Source organism: Rhineura floridana, chromosome 1, assembly GCF_030035675.1.
Source record: "Rhineura floridana isolate rRhiFlo1 chromosome 1, rRhiFlo1.hap2, whole genome shotgun sequence".
Taxonomy (NCBI): Eukaryota; Metazoa; Chordata; class Lepidosauria; order Squamata; family Rhineuridae; genus Rhineura; species Rhineura floridana.
In genome coordinates, this window is record NC_084480.1 from 193814726 (window position 1) to 193834954 (window position 20229).

Sequence of the window (20229 nt, forward strand, 5' to 3'; positions counted from 1 at the left end):
ATGGCAGACGCATGGAAATGACATTGCAGTGAGGGCTAAATCTAGTCCCTGCCTTCAGTGTTTTCAGCCATTAAGAATCAGTCAAGCCGGCTCCTAACTGTTCTGTCCTGAGTTCTGTTCCTTGGTCACAGTCAAGTGTGACAGAATGTTAGAAATTTGCTTTGAGAGATTATAGACACAAAATAGATGGATAAGTTCATCTAGTAATTAATGATAAAGTCATTACAAAGTGAATCCCCTATCCTCTTTAGCTGAAATATAGTTCTGAACATGCTCCCATGTGATCAGATTTATATTTACCAGAGTCCAAAATTACATGACAAAAAACCCTAGCCTCTGACAGGATGTGATTAATTCCATGTGATCTGATCACATGGAATATAAGTGTCTCCTGCCATCTCATGATGACAGATTGCTTTTTCTTATACAAATGTATAAGTTCAACCCCATGCTTAGATTCAAGGAGTACTGTATGCACACACACACATATTCTCATGTGCACAGTGGGATTTCTCTTCTCATGGAGAGAACCCCCCCCACAAACACACACATGTGGGGCCCTGAATTTATAATATTTATCCTGCCTTATTCAAAAGGCTCTGAACAGGGTACAGTATAACAAAAAATTATACTCCCTAATCATACAAAACAACTACGTATTACCTTGTTTTGAATCTTTAAACTCTTACATAAGAACAGAAAATGGAAAGGAATAGCAATGATGGAAAAGAGATTATGTAGGGAACTGGGAATTCAAGCTTTCCTACCACAGTCATCTCGAGTAATGTAAGTGCAGAGTGCAAACAGAGGAATGGGGGCTTCCAGATGGGTGTTACTGTTGGATCGGTGCTTCTTCTACATGCAGGGCTTTTTTTTAATGTTGTTGGCATCAAAATACCAACAGGGGATGGGTGAGAAATTCGATTCAGTACACATTTGAAGCTGAACCGATCAAATTCACACTTTCTGAATCAATATGAGAACCAAAACACAGCCATCCTTCGAAATTAGCATGTATTCAAATTTGTGCCAACCAAGCAATGCTTACGAACATGCATATGTTTGGGGAAAGTGTGCATAAAAATGAGAATCTGAGTGAAAATAACATACAAAACTACATTACATGATGAGAAATGGCTTGCAAAAATGTGAACATTAGCAAAACTGCCTACAAAAAGGTGTTTATTAGAATTTCGCACTACAATGCTGGTAGCAATTAATAGTCTTCTGTTCCCTGACATATTTCAAAAGCACACAAATAAGACTGAGAAAGCATTTTAACAAAAGGAAGAAGTCGTCCCACTTTCCCAGGAGGAGCCCCCTTTAATTGCAGCACCCATATGGCAGCAGTACCCTTTGAAGACCTAGGAAGAGAGAAAGAACCTCATCTAGTCGAGGCAGAGATGCACCAGTGTGAATGGAAGATTGAGTGCATCCAGATGGGTGTCAGGCCTGCATATCCATGCCCCTTCACTTTCCTTCTGCATCCATCAGTAACTTTATATAGGGGTAGGGGACAACTAGTGTCTAGGCCAGCCTTTCCCAACCAGTGTGCCTCCAGATGTTGTTGGACCACAATTCCCATCTTTCCTGACCATTGGCAATGCCGGCTGAGGCTGATGGGAGTTGTGGTCCAACAACATCTGGAGGCACACTGGTTGGGAAAGGCTGGTCTAGGCCCAGCTGAGGTAAAGGCCTGTCATGATACAATGGCCAACACTGTGCCCATGGCTCTTCTCTTTTTTTAGGACAACAGCCTAAAATACAGAAGCACTTCCTTGAAAGAGGGGTAATAAACTAATGTAAGCAAACTTAGCAATATATGGGTGCTTAGGAAGACCTCTTGCAAAGTCAGTGCAGAAAAGTTTGGGTCAAATTTAGAAACAATGAACGGGTCTTCTCACCAGTTATAGCACACCATTAGATTAGATTGTTATCTCTGTGTCAGCCTGATGGTATGCTATGGCGAGCCAGGGAGCCAAACAGACCAGAAGAGGCTGGGCAGGGCAGGCCCACTGGAGAAAAAGAGACACTTGACCAGGTGGAGGATAAGGGTGTGGCAGATGGCACATTTAGAGGGGAATCCAAGCAGTGAGTGCCTTGGGACACAGCATGGGAGGAAGGAAAAAGTAGGAATTGTGGGGTTAGCCACCCCAGTAGCAAGTCAAGGAGGGAAAGGGTTAAGCTACCCAACGATAGAGGGATTAATGGGGGAGCCAGATGACTTAAATAAACAGGTCTTGGAAAGAGCCCTGAGGATGAGATCTCATCTGAGTGAAGTTGTTATATGAAGACAACAGAACCGCGGGGGCTCTGAAGACCTTTGGAATCCAGAGTGGTAGAGTGGAAGCTCTTAAAAATCCATTCCCAGAATTCTCATGCTCTATGCAGCTCTTCATTTCCATGTTCAATGACTCAGAGCTGTGCTGAGGGCTCTGCCCCCAATGTTGCACACTTGGCCCTCTACTAACTTACACACATACAGTGTGGATGTTGGCAAAGAAGGGGCCTTCACACATATAGCTGTATGCACAAAGACTCCCCCTAAATCTGGAACCCTGAACAGCTATGCTGCTGAAAACAAATATGTGCAAACAGGGCTTCAATCAAAACCTGAACTCTGTATCAGCCCTGTACTGGGAGAGGGGAGATATGGGGGGATTCCCCCCAGAGCTGTCCTTTGCCCCCCCCCAGATATTTTTCTGGAAAATTGTCTTTTTAATTTGTGACATGAGAGACAATAACAGCTTTCATTTAAACAATGACAGCTTGTTTTAAGAACAGGAGCAATGTAAGTATAGGACCCTTTGAAAAATTCAGTGAACAAGGCAGGATGAGTGCACAACAAAAGCCTCATCTGCTCACTCAAGATTGACTAAAAGTGGATTTCTCATTATTACAATCACCCTATAATTACTGAAGCGATCCCAAGAAAAACAGCCTGTATAGTGACATGACCCTTGAAGAGTTAAATATGAGAACTGTGTATTATGGATTACAGTTAGACTCCACCTCTTGGACTTCCTTTTGTTCTGGTTTTCAGTTTCAGTTTCAGTTGTGTTCTCTACCCAACCAGCAATAAAGAAGCATGTTTGTTTGCATGGAGAAGAAACAAGAGTTTGTTTATTCTGCAATTATTATAATGAGTAGATCAGGATTGGGTGCTTATTGCTAAAGGGTGAAATAAACAGATAGCTTAAAGTGATCTGAAAAAGGCTACCCTAAGCTAACCTTTACTCTATTAAAGCACTCGCTATATTAACAATCATAGTGTCTATTGTATCTTCTTTTTCTTTATGGTAAAGGTGAAACAGTCATGCTGAACAGAAATGCTGTAGTATACAGTAGAGTTAGCTGGCTGGCTGGCTTGCCACCTAGGCTGAAACTCAGACCTAATTTCTGATTTTCCTAATGTGTGCAGCTCAGCATGATGCCTTTTCAGGATTTCTGGGCAGAACCCCCCCCCCTGCAACCAGTAAAAAAAAGTCCAATTGCTTTCCACAATTAGTATCCAATCACTTAATTATTCCTTAAGATAGCAAGCAGTTCAAACGTTTTCCCTCAACAATCCAACAGGAAGGAAAATCTAAAGGTCAGGAACAAGACTAGGAGGAGGAACCATCAAGGAGGAGTTAATACCTTTTGGTATCCCCTTATTCATTGTGTCCTTAACATCCTTTTTATGAAACAAAAACAATATGCCAGTCATTTAATTTCTGAAGTTCATACTAAATTGTCTGTTAACCTGACCTTTACATAGCCCGTGTAACAAACATTATGGATGGGTTGGGAGTGAGAGGAAAGGTCACTGTCTTTCCCTTTTCCTGGCCTGGCCCGCACATCATTTCCACCAGTGTGTGTGTGTGGGGGGGATAATTGGCTGGCACCATGAGTTTCCCCCCCCCAAAAAAATCCCCACCTAGAAATAATGCCCCGCTTGCCCGCACAGCCTGGACGAGCAGGGCATAGTTGCGGATGGGGGCGAAGCTGCCACTGCCATCTTTTGAAAGTACAACGTCATGCATTGCAGCTGCTAGGCACATGCGATGTGCAGCATAGAGGGGCTGAGTTCTGGGGCTTATTTAAGTCCAGGGCACCCCTCCTATCCTCCTCTTTGGCGCATGACGCCCACCCTGCCCTCCCTCTTTTATGGTGTGTTCAGGGGTCGCTTCGGGGCTGAGTAGGAATTTTTATCCTGCCCACCCTAGTTGGTGGGCAGGTTTTTTGCCTGCTCCACACTGTGAGAGTGGGAGGGAATCGGGTTAGGGGGTGTTGTGATTAATAGGTGGTTTTGGCTAATTTGGCTAATTTGACATAGTCAAAATGTTAATGCCCTAAAGCGGGCAGTGTATTATGGCATGGGTGCGGGAAGGTGTGGGAAGGGAAGTAGGTAAGGACAGCTAGGTGGCCCCCTTAGGCACCTCTGGAGGTGATTGGTGGTTCCAGAGGCCTGTCTGTCAGGGCTTTATGGCTCAAGGGCAGGATATGGGCTGTTTCTGAGGCCAACTTATCTCATCCACCCAAGGGTTGTATGGCCCTGGGGGTGGTGATGTGAGAAGGCTCCCCTGCTCACCTACAGGGTGTGGCTGAGGTAAGGGGTAAGCAGACGGGCTTGCCCTTGCCCCAGCAGGGGCTGGTCGCCCGAGAGCTGTATGGCAAGCTGCTTGCTTATAGACAGTTCCGGCCCCTAGGTTTCCCTCTGCAGGTCACTTTAAAAGGGGTTTTGCTATAGTTTTAATAAAGTGGCCCTTGTTCAACCCAAGCTGTTGTGTCTGTGTCTTATTTTGTACCTCAGCTGCAAATGTAGCTGCCCCAGCAAACCTGGAAGGCTGGCTACAGGGCTTCTTCAGAGTCACTCCAGTCTTTTTCTCACCTTGCAGGGGGAAAAGTTTGAATATATTTTCCCCCTAGATAAAGCAACAGAGGCCTAGTGCAGATTGCTTTTTAATTATAGCTAATGCTAACTTTAAAAAGGGCAAACAACCCATGTGTACACATAGATGCAATTATGCACAAATTGCTTACAGGAAACCCCCAGGAAGGCATTAACACAAAGCTACAACTAGCTGCAAATTGCCCCCAAAGTAATGAGTGCCTGATGTACCACCAAGGGCTGGCATACATGTTCCATCAAATTAAATGCTCCTGAGATAACAGAAAGGAAAAGATGTCAAAGAATTTGATGCACAGAACAAGAAGCAAATGGAAATGCCTTACATCGTCATCATAAATAATTCCTGAAAACACCCATTCCATTCACTTCTTTAGCTGTGATTGCTTTACTACTTTCTTTTATTAGAAGCCCGCTAACTGTGTCTCATTCCCCAAGACCTCTCCTGTTAAGCCAATAACCTATCTATCTTTGTGTTCCAAGCTCTTAATACAGTTCTGGTGGGGATCTGGCTGAAATAAAATGTCTGCATACCAGTCAGACATTCAAAGTTCCATGCCCACCACCAACACAGCAAATGAAGTCACATTAAAACCAGACATCTCTCACTTTATAGGCACTTTTGTCTCTGAGTAGGGTCCATATCCACACACAGCCTTTGTGCTGGGAACAGGAGTAAGTCTCATCCTATGCATTACATATATCAACATGAATGGACCTCACCCATAAAATCTGCCTGCTCCCTTTGCACAGCAGATAAATCATATGGACTGGACCTAATCTTACAGACATTTCTCCATGTAGGCCGCAGTTGACACTGAAGGTTAACTGCATGGTACAAGAGGCCTCATAAGCCCACACCTCATTCTTGTGACCCACTGCATGTTAACACTACACATGCTGGAGCTGTGTGTGAACTAGACATCGGGATATTTTAAAAAAGGAATACGTTTCAAGCTTAATATCACACAGGGAAAATGCTATCTTTCTGAGCTTCTTTAGGGAGTGTCACTGCACTCATAAATGTGTCTACTGTACATATTTGCCACAGGCTTTGATAGTTCTGTCATTTAATCTATTAATAAGATAAAGTATTTTTGACCCAGCCTCTTCAAATCCATTTCCTTTTATCTCTCATCTCATTTAATAGGAAAATTGCAGCCTATTAGATGTCCAAGTAAGTATCTTGTATATCACTCTTGTGTTTCCTAAAGCAGATCCTTCAGTGTTGACAAGCCATATCCGGTACCTTATTTCAAACGCATAATCAAAACAGATGTATTCATACGGTGGATACATTAATGGAAGGGCTGATAACTGGTTAAAGGTAAGAAAACAACAACTCTGCAAACCAATGCAGCTATTTGCATAATAACTAAGATGGTGAGCAGAAGCCCTCTGTTCAAATTTTCACTTTAGGCAGAAACACATCAGATATAATTGTCCAGGGCAGAGTAGCTAAAAAAGAAGGGAGGAAGGCTCTCATTGGGATGAGGGAGAAACCCAATTTTGTTTGCACTTCTCACATCAATATGCAAATCAAATTTGCACTTCTCAAATCAATATGCAAATCAAACCATAGCTATTCTTTGAAATTTGCACTTCTCAGAATTTTGAGATGCAGTTCCCCAACCAAAAATGTGTGCAGAAGTGCATATATTAGGGGAAAGAACATATAAAAATCAATTATATAAGAGGAGACTGCAAAAAAATGTGTATAATAGTTACAACAGCATTCAGAACTGTGTTTATCAGGAGAAATTTGCACTGACAAATGTTCATGACTTTTTTATTGATCCCAATGCATTTTGAATATGAATTCTCCTCCCTCTGGGATATTCCAAGACACAATTAACTTGAGCCTTTGGTACCCCAACTCTGTTGCAAAAAAGTGTTATAAGAGTGGGAGCCAGAGGTGAGGAGTTGAGATGCTTGAGAAATCCAATCATTGTGAATTCTGATAGAAACTCAACTGATCTGCCCCTCCTGGATTAACATGCAGATGAAGATGATAATTCACATTATCCCCTATCTTTCACAGTTCCTGAATATTTCAATGCAGTTGTCAGCTCAAAAAACATATCAAAATACATTTTTAAAAATTGAAAATATTAAAAAAGAGTAATATGTATTTTGAGAGAAAATATGTTTAAAATCTGTATTTAATAGGGCTCAGATTTGGCTCAGTTTCAAGTGAAATTGGATCAATTTGGAGCTACTCAGGTCTCGGATGAGTGGGGTTCAGACAGCCACAGATTGTTACGGATTGGGTTGCAGGTCAGGTTGGATGACCCAGACCTACCCTTGGCTGTCAGAGGGCCAGGTATCAGGCAAGGAGAGCCAGACAAAGTAGGAAAACTCTGTGATAAGGCTAAGACCTGGGAAAAGGTGGGCCCAGCTTCCTTCCATTTGTCACTTCCCCATTTCCGCCCCCCAGATCAATCCCTCAGCAGTTCTGCACAGTACCAGTGATGTTCTGCAAGCAGCTTTCCTAAAGGAAAGTTACTTCATCACCTGTGCAGAATCAAGGGGTCGATTCCGCATGGTGCGGGCAATGCTCTGCAAGCTGAGACATTGATGGGGGGGAGGCATCAGAGCACCCTGCAGAATTGATCCTTGTCTTGGACATGGGGGAAGGAGATGCAAGGTCTCCTTCTCCTGCCCCTCCCCCAGCTATATGCTTAATTAGGGTCTAAAATTAATTAAAGATTAGCACCACCACCCTAACTTATTTGGCACCAGATCCATGGCAGGGTGGGGGATGGTTCCCAGGTCAACCCAGAGCAGGTTGGCCTCATGCCCCTCTGGATCAGAGCCATAGGGCTGGTAGGGCTGTGTGCATAGCCCTAATATTTAAATGTGGGTTTGGCGCAGATTAATGTGGTAATGAAATGGAACAGACTTATTGGTGAAAATATGCAGAAGTAACACAGACTGCAAATAGACAGATTTGAATTAGCAGGGAGACACTCCATGTGTCGATATCATCATGCTCTGTGTTATATGAGGAAGAGGGAATAATAAATATCTCATGTAACATCTTGCTCTCTTTACTAAGTCATGTGCTTGTATTGTTGCTGTTTCTCTTATAGCATATATTTAGTTGTGCTAGGAGCAACAAGCAGAATGTGGAGGAGGACTCAAAATGTCTAGAAAGCTTTCTTGTACTCTCCAGATGTCTTGATTCAGCCCGTGCAGTCACAGCTTTCAGAGCCCTGTCCTAGGGAAGACCCAATCATCCAGTCATCCTTGTTTGTAAAGTATCAGCCCCGGTTGGCTTCTTTCTCTCTTTCCTTTACTATACATACATCTAGGGCAACCAAAAATGAACCAAAACAAAGTAGGCATCACAGTGAAATGGCCAACCAAAGTGCTTTATAAACAAAATTTTGGATATCCATTACATAATGGCCCAAACCTATATTTCTGAATCAAATAACTCTTTTACAGAGACAGAAGTATAAATGCATGCATGCATTCTTTTAAATGCATTTTCTGTTCCCCTCTGGGCTTTCTTCCCAGAGTCTCAAGGTACGGTGTGGGGTTCAAGCAACAACCCATGGACTGAAAGGTCACATCGGGGGTGGGTTGTGTGGCTGAATAGACTGGCCTCACCTAGGGGCTCTGATATCACTTCAACAGTCCTGGCTTCCCCCCAAGAATCCTGGGAACTGTAGTCTGTTCAGGGTGCAGAGAATTGTTGGCAGATCCTTAACAAACTACAATTCTCAGGATTCTTTGAGGGAAGCCATGACTGTTAAAGTGGTATGCGAGTGTTTTAAATACATGATGCGGATGGGACTATAGATGTTCTCTGTCTTAAATGAGAGCCAGTCAGAGGCAGTATCTAATGAATACCTTTACTGAGGAACTATATACAAAAAGATTTCTTCCTCTGAGCTACTGTCTCTCTCTGAAGTTTTGCCCCTTGGGCCTAAAATTCTAATACAGTTAAGGATGGGGCCCCTAAAGGTACAGTCACATTTCTCCTTCCAATATAGTCAGTAGACTCCGATGGACTGCGTTATTTTATGTGACAGGAGATGTGCACGTCTAAATCCCTCTCAGCAGTGCACATAAAAAAATACTGTGTTAAGAAGGGCAAAGTGAACCCTCCTTTTGTATATGTAGGAAGATGTTTTTGCGGGGAGCATTTAAACACAATTCCACTGTTGCAGCTGAAATGGTACAATCCAGGAAAGCTTTACCATCTGGTTCTATTGAACAATGGATACAAAGTCTTAGCAAGCAAGAGTACTGGAGCACAAGAGTATATATGCAACATTATAACAACCACAAACTCCTTTCATTTAAAAAAAAAAAAATCATCTGTATATAATGTTGTGAAATGCAAGCTAAAGGGAGCGTTCATGAATTCTCGACTGTCACTATAGCAGTTCCCTACAAAGTGACCAATAAAATGATTTTATACAGTCTGGCTATATAGACTATTGCAGTCTCATAAAGTGAGAGATACCTGGTAGGTAGGGTGATGTCTTTTATGTGGCCACCTTCATAAAGCTGTTTTTTCCTGGAAATGAAATAAGAAAAGCAGACTTGTAGTCCAGCCACTGCAGAGTTAAAGCCAGTGAATTCAGTGTTATAGATGGATACAAGTTAGCGGGATTCTAATCCACACTCAGCCATGAACCTTGCCAGCTTCAGAGCAGGTATTTCCAATTTTGTGGATGTGCTTGTATACTGCCAACGGCCACAACAGTGAAGTAAATCCAGAAGCACATCCCTGTTTGGAATGTTGCTGTGTGTATTTTTAAAGGAATTTCAGTGATCTGCATTTGCAGGTAGCGTCAAGCAGAGGTGTCTGAAGGTGCATACAAGATCCAGAGGCTTTCACAGGAAAGTGCACAGCTCTTCTCTTACACCTCTTTAATTGAGTTTCACAAAGTTTTAATCACTTTCCCCCCCTCAGTCAGGGCCATGACTTTTTCGGAATGAGTGGGAAAAGTGCAAGTATACGCGCAAGTATCCTTTTTCAATCAAACATGAATTTAAAAATAAAGCTGACAGCATATTATGCTGCTGACTTCTTTATGTGAAAACATTTTATGGAAAGTCAATGCTGAGGTTCACACTGCAGCTGATGCAGTGTAATAAAGAAAGCTGCTTTAAGCTATTTAGTCGTGCTAGAATGCTTAACAAATATTGCAGAATATATTACAGAGAGGAGGTAGATAGGAAAACAATTGGATTGCAAAGCCAAACAGCTTTAGCAGGCTCATGATCCTCAAAAAATAACAATTAAAATGTTAACATTGCAAACAATTTCTGTGAGTTATGAAGGTATTAAAATAAGGCATTCCTGAAGCTGGCTGCAACACAGATAATATTTTATTTGGTTTTAAAATTTATGTTTGCCACCTACAGCTTTATATCAAAAACAAATGCCTCACTTGCAGAAAATCTAGTGACCAATAAGCTTGATATTAAAAACAAGCAGTACACTCTCATCAAGTTCTGATAAAAAAGGGACCAACACTTGTTTGAGATCAAGCTTATCAGATGTCATTAGATTTCCTGCAAATAAAGATTGGCTTTTTGGCAAAGGCCCAGTTCACACCAGACTGCTATGCAGACTCTATGTTTTTTTTAAGAGGGGCAAATTCATGTGATTTGGACCTATATATGAATATGAATAGTCTTAACTGTAAAGCCCCCACTTCAGACATTACCTTATGTGCATGTCTGCAATATGAAAGAGTTCCGCAGATCATGTACATGTACACCTGAGCCAAAATTGATTATAGATTGAATTGGGAAGCTGGTGTTATACCAAGTCAGACCATTGGTACTAGCTCAGTATTCTCTACATCAGGGCTAGAAAACCTCTGACCCTCCAGATATTGTTGGACTCCAACTCCCATCATCCCTGTTGGAGGACTGTGGGTTCCCCATCTGGTCTACACTGGCTGGCAGTGGCTTTCTGTGGTTGCAGACAGGAACCTTTACTAGCCCTACCTGGAGATGACATGGATCAAACTTTCTGCATACAATGCATGTGCTTCAGCCCCTCCCAAAGAAGTGAAATATTTGATAAATAATCTATTTTTTCTCTCTGCAACCAACTCTCAGTTAAGAGCACAGAACATTTAGCCTCAATGCCCTTGTACTAATCATGACCACATACCATCATCCTCTCCCATCAGCTGCGATCAACACTAATTGGGAATCAGCAGATGTACTGGTGACCTCTATTCACTCATTTTCACTATCTCTATTTTTTTTAAAAAAATAATAACTGGTCCACTTCTATGAGCATGGAAACATAGCAATCTCATATAACAGGAATGCATTGCCACAAGATGGCATGGAATTACAAGTCAGAGCAGCCCGTCAATCTCAATTAATTAATTAATTACACATTAAATTCTAAATGTGTGTTCGTTATGTCAAATGCCACCACGTGTACTGGGTAACTTTTGAAGGACCCTTATTTCATGGATAAGTGGGAGCTTAACTCTGAAAAGTTTTAACAACGTCCAAGGTTTTAATTCCCATACTAAGTAAACATGTGTATTTTAAGTAGAGTTAATATGGACCGCAAGGGGGAGAGGGGGGAGACAGCAAGAAATAATTAAAGGTAGAGGGGAAAAACATTGTTTAATAAAAGAAGAAATGTCTTAGCAAAAGGTAGATACTTTAATCAGCTCTGAAATATCCTCCTGTGATGAAATCATCTGCAAACTATTTTGGTAGCCTGCCTTACAAAGTGCAATTAACCATTGCCAAAGACTGTCAATCACAGGAAGTCATTAAGTAATATATGAAGACTGTGATTGACAGACTGTATCATGTTATAAATAGATGTTATAGAGAACAGGTCTTGGGACAAATTCCAATCCCTTTTCCATAAAGAAATACAATACCCAGCAAGCTGTTATACCACCTATTATGTATGTAAGAAATTCTATGTAAGACATAGTCATGTCTCTCAGTCCTCTTTTATATCACACTTTTATATAAAGGATTTTTAAAAAAAAAAAAATCCATGAGCAGGATTTCAGGGTCTTCAGGAGGAAAGTAATGTCCTTCCCCAGAACCCATTGTTAAAAATACTATAGAATCATTTTCCCCCTCTCAATTGGACCATTTGGAGAATCTAATTTGAGCACAGCATGAACGTGTCCTGCTCCCCCCATAATATACTGCTTGTAATGTGGTTGGACCTGTTCCCCCAGAAGCACCCAACTAGAACTTATATGGGACTCATCAGTTCTCAGACATGGACAGGAATTCAGCTCTCTCTCAGAATTCGTATTCAGATGTAGAATCAGGACCAGCTCTCATGAGTTGTACTCAGTCCTTGAAGAAGGAGAGAAAAAATCTTGCTTATATGTGCTTTTACATAGTTTAGTAAGATTGTAAAACAGCAAATTAAGGCCTACAGAGGATTTGAAGTAACAAAAAAGAAAAAGAAAGCATAAAACTGATCTTGTCAAGGAACCCAGATGATCTAGTGTGTTTGAAAGTCCTGGGGGAGCCAGGAGCACAGGTTAGTAAAAGAGTAAAGTATCAAGTACCTCTGAATAGAAAACAAAACAAAAGCAATAGTAGCTATTCAGGGCCTCTCCTCTTTATAGGAAAGATCAATCACTTGGCACAGAGACAATGTAAACATACAATATTTCCCCAGGAAAACTCACTCCATTAATGCCCAAGTCCTTGGAATACAATATCTCACTGTATGTATTGTTCCCCTAAGCCCCTGTCATCCCTTTCTTCCTGCTTGCTTAATGATTAAGGAGAACTCAATTTATCTCATGCTACAAAATGACTTTTTTTACATATGAGTGCACAGAGCACACAAATGTCTGGCAAGAGGTGTTATCAGCCTCCATCCATTGCAGCATTAAGTCGGTGTGCAAGCTCTGACATACTTGGATATTCTGATGTTCAGAAAGGTCAAGGCTCACAGATTTGTGGGAAAAATAACTCAAGGGCCAAAATGGGCATGCACATTGAATAAATAACTCCCCACCTATATGCTGCAGTCAAGCCAACGAGGCCCCAGAGCAGGGCCGGTTCCAGGAATGCTGGGGCCCTTGGGCATCAGCTTGACCTGGGCCCCAGCATGTGTGTGTGTGTGCACACATGCATGCGCACGCACGTGGGCCCCCCACCTACCTGTCTGCTGTCTTTTACCATAGCCCTTAACGAAGATGGCGGCCGCGGTTTCCCTAAGGGGATGACACCTCTGTCACAATCTTTGTTGATGGCACGCATGCGTGCTATGCATGCGCATCTCTGCCATCAACTAAGATGGGGGCTTCAGTACCTTAGGGAAACTGCGGCCACCATCTTTGTTAAGGGCAATGGTAAAAGACAGCAGACAGGTAGGTGGGGGTCCGCAGATCACGGAAGGGGAGCGGAGGGGCGGCTGAGGGCCCCCTGTAGCTCCAGGGGCCGTTGGGCCAGTGCCCCACCTGGCTGCCCTTTAGAACCGGACCTGCCCCAGAGAGCACAGAATCTGTGGTTATACCCAACATTGACCACAATAATCTACAAAATTTTCAAAATGGATCTTTTCTACTGAAATGCACAAAGCTGGCATGTGTTCACTAAACTGGTTCACAACCTGCAAATCGGGGGCCTTGCGTGGTCTAAGGATTTTTCTGGGCTGTTCTAGGATGCTCCTTCATGTGCCCCAATCATGCCACCTCCCGTGATAATTGTTTTGTTGTGTACCACCTGCTGACTTTGTCAGACATCATTGTGGCATGCAACAGGGAGAGCTGAGAGGCTCTCAAAGTGGCCTGCAAAAGATTCTCAAGAACAGAATCACACTCAAATCTGATATAGGAAGAAAAACATGGTGTATATATGGAACCAGGATTATTCAGGCTCTTGTCCTTGTTCTCCCCTGGGGCTACACTATGCATCAATTTCCACCATAATCTTCTGAGGAAAGGGAGTGGGGCTGAGCAGCTAAATCTTGCATAGCCCATGATGGAAGCATTCTCTTGTTGACAATTGGCAGTCAACAGCTCCCTCTAAGATCCTCTGAAGCAAGGGAGTGAAGCTACGCAGCCAGAAGTCACTCAGCCCATGATGGACACTCTTCTCTTGCTGGCAGTTAATCCAATTCGGGTTCATTATGTCACCAGCAACTTCTCAAAACCTGATAATATAAATAACTTAGCATTTTACCTATATCAATTTTTCGGATTATATCTAGAAAAGATGGTTTGGTTTTTTGCTTTTGTCATTCCGTCCCCCCTCTCCTGCCTATAGGATATTTCTGTGTGCCCAAAACTAACAAACAAACGAACAATTTCAAACACTGCAGGGGTCCATTAGACCACAGAAATAACTATTACCCTAAGAGTTTGATTCTGTTCCAAGTTGGTTTTTATCTTGATGAAGGAGTTAACACTATTAGAGTAGGGTCCCGCTTACTGGCGTTCCATTTTCCGGCGTTCCGCTAATGCGGCGGCTTTCAATAAGGGGAAATTCCCCATTTTAAGGCTGTTTTTATTTATTTATTTAGTTAGTTAGTTTAATTTATATACCGCCCTAAGCCCAAAGGCTCTCTGGGCGGTGTACAAAAAGATAAAAACAAGCACAATATATAAATACAATAAATACAATAAATAATAATAATAAACAAACAAACAATAACGAACCAAACAACATCCAAAATACGGAAATGCTGTTTAAAATACACTTTAAAATGCCTGGGAGTATAAAAAGGTTTTCACCTGGCGCCGAAAAGATAGTAGCGTCGGCGCCAGGCGCACCTCATCAGGGAGACTGTTCCACAGTTCGGGGGCCACTACTGAAAAGGCCCTGGTTCTAGTCATCACCCTCCGAGCCTCTCGATGGGATGGTACTCGGAGGAGGGCCTTAGATGTTGAGCGTAGTGTACGGGTAGGTTCATATTGGGAGAGGCATTCCACCAGGTATTGCGGTCCCATGCTGTGTAGGGCTTTATAGGTCAAAACCGGCACTTTGAATCTAGCCCGGAAACAAATAGGAAGCCAGTGCAGACGGGCCAGAACAGGTGTTATATGAGCGGACCTTCTGGTCCGCGTCAACAATCTGGCCGCTGCATTCTGGACTAGCTGTAGTTTCCGAACAGTCTTCAACGGCAGCCCCACGTAGAGCGCGTTGCAGTAGTCCAATCTAGAAGTTACCAGAGCATGAACAACTGAAGCGAGGTCGTCACTGTCCAGATAGGGACGTAGCTGGGCTACCAATCGAAGATGGTAAAAAGCATTCCGTGCCACCGAGTCCACCTGGGCCTCAAGAGACAGGGAAGGATCGAAAAGAACTCCCAAGCTACGAACCTGTTCCTTCAAGGGGAGTGTAACCCCATCAAGAACAGGATGAACATCCACCATCTGAGCAGAGAAGGCACTCACCAACAGTGTCTCAGTCTTGTCTGGATTGAGCTTCAGTCTGTTAGCTCCCATCCAGTCCATTATCGTGGTCAGGCAACAGTTTAGCACGTTAACAGCCTCACCTGAGGAGGATGAAAAGGAGAAATAGAGCTGCGTGTCATCAGCATACTGATGACAACGCAGCCCAAATCTCCTGATGACCGCACCCAGCGGTTTCATGTAGATGTTGAAAAGCATGGGGGACAGTACCGATCCCTGCGGGACTCCACAATGGAGAGTCCAGGGTATCGAGCAATGTTCCCCAAGCACTACCTTCTGGTGTTGACCCACCAAGTAGGAGCGGAGCCACTGCCAAGCAGTACCCCCAACTCCCAACTCCGTGAGTCTTCCCAGAAGGATACCATGGTCGATGGTATCAAAAGCAGCTGAGAGATCAAGGAGAATCAACAGAGTCACACTCCCCCTGTCCCTCTCCTGACAAAGGTCATCGTACAGGGCGACCAAGTCTGTTTCGGTGCCAAAACCGGGCCTAAAACCGGATTGAAATGGATCAATTGCACTTTTGCAACATTTTGCGACATTTTGCGACATTTTTGCATCATTTTTGCATCATTTTCGCGCCTCATTATTTTCAATGGGTTTCGCTTTATGGTGATTTCCGCTTTACGGCGGCAGTCCGGAATGGAACCTACCATGTAAGCGAGACCCGCCTGTATATGCAAACTTGCAATGCTGATTTCTTATTTGTAATGTTAGTTTGAAGGGGGGGGAAACCTATGAAACTATTGGGGTATATCAGATCCCTTCCTTTATTTACTATAACCTCAGTGTTCTACCTAGGCATTTTTTCCATTTTGTCCTCCAAGGCTTCCTGATACCCTATGAGGAATTTACATAAACATTGTGGGGCCCAATGGACCCCAAATACGTTTGTGTTAGGATATGATTTTGGAATGTGGTTGTGATAAAATTTATTTTTGCATGCTAAAGGCAACTTATTTTGAAATAAATGTGATTTCTAAGTAGTAATTCAAAGGGTTCAATTAGATTTCAATAGCAGATTGATGCTGTTGTGTGTGTGTGTGTGTGTGTGTGAGCGAGAGAGAGAGAGAGAGAGAGAGAGAGAGAGAGAGAGAGAGAGAGAGAGAGTTAAAACTAGAAAATGGATGGTATGATCATTCAAGCTACTTTAAAAAATGTATTGCCACTTGAGCATGATTAACCCCATGCTTGTTAATGGGACATGGAAGTCAATAGTACTAGGTTGCCGATTTAATTTCTGGATCAAAGGTAATAGAAAGTCCCAGGACACTTGTAGCTTTTGAGGCTTCTAGCCATAACAACAACAAGAACAACAACAACATAAGAACATAAGAAGAGCCTGCTGGATCAGGCCAGTGGCCCATCTAGTCCAGCATCCTGTTCTCACAGTGGCCAACCAGGTGCCTGGGGGAAGCCCGCAAGCAGGACCTGAGTGCAAGAACACTCTCCCCTCCTGAGGCTTCCGGCAACTGGTTTTCAGAAGCATGCTGCCTCTGACTAGGGTGGCAGAGCACAGCCATCATGGCTAGTAGCCATTGATAGCCCTGTCCTCCATGAATTGGTCTAATCTTCTTTTAAAGCCATCCAAGCTGGTGGCCATTACTGCATCTTGTGGGAGCCAATTCCATAGTTTAACTATGCGCTGAGTAAAGAAGTACTTCCTTTTGTCTGTCCTGAATCTTCCAACATTCAGCTTCTTTGAATGTCCACGAGTTCTAGTATTATGAGAGAGGGAGAAGAACTTTTCTCTATCCACTTTCTCAATGCCATGCATAATTTTATACACTTCTATCATGTCTCCTCTGACCCGCCTTTTCTCTAAACTAAAAAGCCCCACATGCTGCAACCTTTCCTCGTAAGGGAGTCGCTCCATCCCCTTGATCATTCTGGTTGCCCTCTTCTGAACCTTTTCCAACTCTAGAATATCCTTTTTGAGATGAGGCGACCAGAACTGTACACAGTATTCCAAATGCGGCCGCACCATAGATTTATACAACGGCATTATGATATCGGCTGTTTTATTTTCAATACCTTTCCTAATTATTGCTAGCATGGAATTTGCCTTTTTCACAGCTGCCGCACACTGGGTCGACATTTTCATCGTGCTGTCCACTACAACCCTGAGGTCTCTCTCCTGGTCGGTCACCGCCAGTTCAGACCCCATGAGCATATATGTGAAATTAAGATTGTTTGCTCCAATATGCATAATTTTACACTTGTTTATATTGAATTGCATTTGCCATTTTTCTGCCCATTCACTCAGTTTGGAGAGGTCTTTTTGGAGCTCTTCGCAATCCCTTTTTGTTTTAACAACCCTGAACAATTTAGTGTCGTCAGCAAACTTGGCCACTTCACTGCTCACTCCTAATTCTAGGTCATTAATGAACAAGTTGAAAAGTACAGGTCCCAATACCGATCCTTGAGGGACTCCACTTTCTACAGCCCTCCATTGGGAGAACTGTCCGTTTATTCCTACTCTCTGCTTTCTGCTTCTTAACCAATTCCTTATCCACAAGAGGACCTCTCCTCTTATTCCATGACTGCTAAGCTTCCCCAGAAGCCTTTGGTGAGGTACCTTGTCAAACGCTTTTTGAAAGTCTAAGTACACTATGTCCACTGGATCACCTCTATCTATATGCTTGTTGACACTCTCAAAGAATTCTAATAGGTTACTGAGACAGGACTTTCCCTTGCAGAAGCCATGCTGGCTCTGCTTCAGCAAGGCTTGTTCTTCTATGTGCTTAGTTAATCTAGCTTTAATAATACTTTCTACCAGTTTTCCAGGGACAGAAGTTAAGCTAACTGGCCTGTAATTTCCGGGATCCCCTCTGGATCCCTTTTTGAAGATTGGCGTTATTGGCCACTTTCCAGTCCTCAGGCACGGAGGAGGACCCAAGGGACAAGTTACATATTTTAGTTAGCAGATCAGCCATTTCACATTTGAGTTCTTTGAGAACTCTCGGGTGGATGCCATCCGGGCCCGGTGATTTGTCAGTTTTTATATTGTCCATTAAGCTTAGAACTTCCTCTCTCGTTACCACTATTTGTCTTAGTTCCTCAGAATCCCTTCCTGCAAATGTTAGTTCAGGTTCAGGGATCTGCCCTATATCTTCCACTGTGAAGACAGATGCAAAGAATTTATTTAGCTTCTCTGCAATCTCCTTATCGTTCTTTAGTACACCTTTGACTCCCTTATCATCCAAGGGTCCAATCGCCTCCCTAGATGGTCTCCTGCTTTGAATGTATTTATAGAATTTGTTGTTGTTGATTTTTATGTTCTTAGCAATGTGCTCCTCAAATTCTTTTTTAGCATCCCTTATTGTCTTCTTGCATTTCTTTTGCCAGAGTTTGTGTTCTTTTTTATTTTCTTCATTCGGACAAGACTTCCATTTTCTGAAGGAAGACTTTTTGCCTCTAAGAGCTTCCTTGACTTTGCTCGTTAACCATGCTGGCATCTTCTTGGCCCTGGCGGTACCTTTTCTGATCTGCGGTATGCACTCCAGTTGAGCTTCTAATATAGTGTTTTTAAACAACTTCCAAGCATTTTCGAGTGATGTGACCCTCTGGACTTTGTTTTTCAGCTTTCTTTTTACCAAGCCCCTCATTTTTGTGAAGTTTCCTCTTTTGAAGTCAAATGTGACCGTGTTGGATTTTCGTGGCAATTGGCCAGTTACATGTATGTTTAATTTAATAGCACTGTGGTCACTGCTCCCAATCGGTTCAACAACACTTACATCTCGCACCAGGTCCCGGTCCCCACTGAGGATTAAGTCCAGGGTTGCCGTCCCTCTGGTCGGTTCCATGACCAACTGATCTAGGGAATAGTCATTTAGAATATCTAGAAACTTTGCTTCTTTGTCATGACTGGAACACATATGCAGCCAGTCTATGTCCGGGTAGTTGAAGTCACCCATTACTACCACATTTCCTAGTTTGGATGCTTCCTCAATTTCATATCTCATCTCAAGGTCTCCCTGAGCATTTTGATCAGGGGGACGATAGATCGTTCCCAGTATTAAGTCCCTCCTGGGGCACGGTATCACCACCCACAACGATTCTGTGGAGGAGTCTGCCTCTTTTGGGGTTTCGAGCTTGCTGGATTCAATGCCTTCTTTCACGTATAGAGCGACTCCGCCACCAATACGTCCTTCCCTGTCCTTCCGATATAGTTTATATCCAGGGAGAACCATATCCCACTGCTTTTCTCCATTCCACCAGGTCTCGGTTATGCTCACTATATCAATGCTCTTCTCTAAGACCAAGCACTCCAGTTCTCCCATCTTGGTTTGGAGGCTCCTAGCATTAGCGTACAGGCACTTGTAAGCAGTGTCTCTCTTCAAGTGTCTTTGGCACTTGTGGTTAGGCCTGTGGTAATTTTGCTCTTCTGAATTTATATCCTGTGCCCCTGCTCTCACAATGCCTACTTCTAGGCCTACCCCTTTTAAAATTTCATCATTTCTTTGGTTTTTATCCCAGGGGGGAGGTTTATTCCGAACCGGACCTTTCTCAGCTCCTGTCGGGTTTCCCCCCTCAGTCAGTTTAAAAGCTGCTCTGCTACCTTTTTAATTTTAAGTGCCAGCAGTCTGGTTCCATTCTGGTTCAAGTGGAGCCCGTCCCTTTTGTACAGGCCCGGCTTGTCCCAGAACGTTCCCCAGTGCCTAACAAATCTGAACCCTTCCACCCGACACCATCGTCTCATCCACGCATTGAGACTGCAAAGCTGGGCCTGTCTGGCTGGTCCTGCACGTGGAACCGGTAGCATTTCAGAGAAAGCCACCTTGGAGGTCCTGGCTTTCAGCATCCTACCTAGCAACCTAAATTTTGCTTCCAGGACCTCACGGCTGCATTTCCCCATGTCGTTGGTGCCAACGTGCACCATGACCACTGACTCCTTCCCAGCACTGTCTACCAAGCTATCTAAACGACGGGTGATATCCG

General features: G+C 43.2%; 1 protein-coding gene across 3 annotated transcripts in view; it reads right to left on the minus strand.

Moving 5' to 3' along the window:
- Positions 1–20229, minus strand: part of CDH12 (cadherin 12) — a 444800-nt gene that overhangs the window by 382542 nt on the left and 42029 nt on the right. The window contains exon 2 of one of the 3 annotated variants that reach the window (XM_061589867.1): positions 9369–9422. The exons of the other annotated variants lie outside the window; for them this stretch is intronic. The gene's annotated coding sequence lies outside the window, so the exon portion shown is untranslated. The remainder of the gene's footprint in view (positions 1–9368; positions 9423–20229) is intronic. 3 annotated transcript variants of the gene reach the window in all.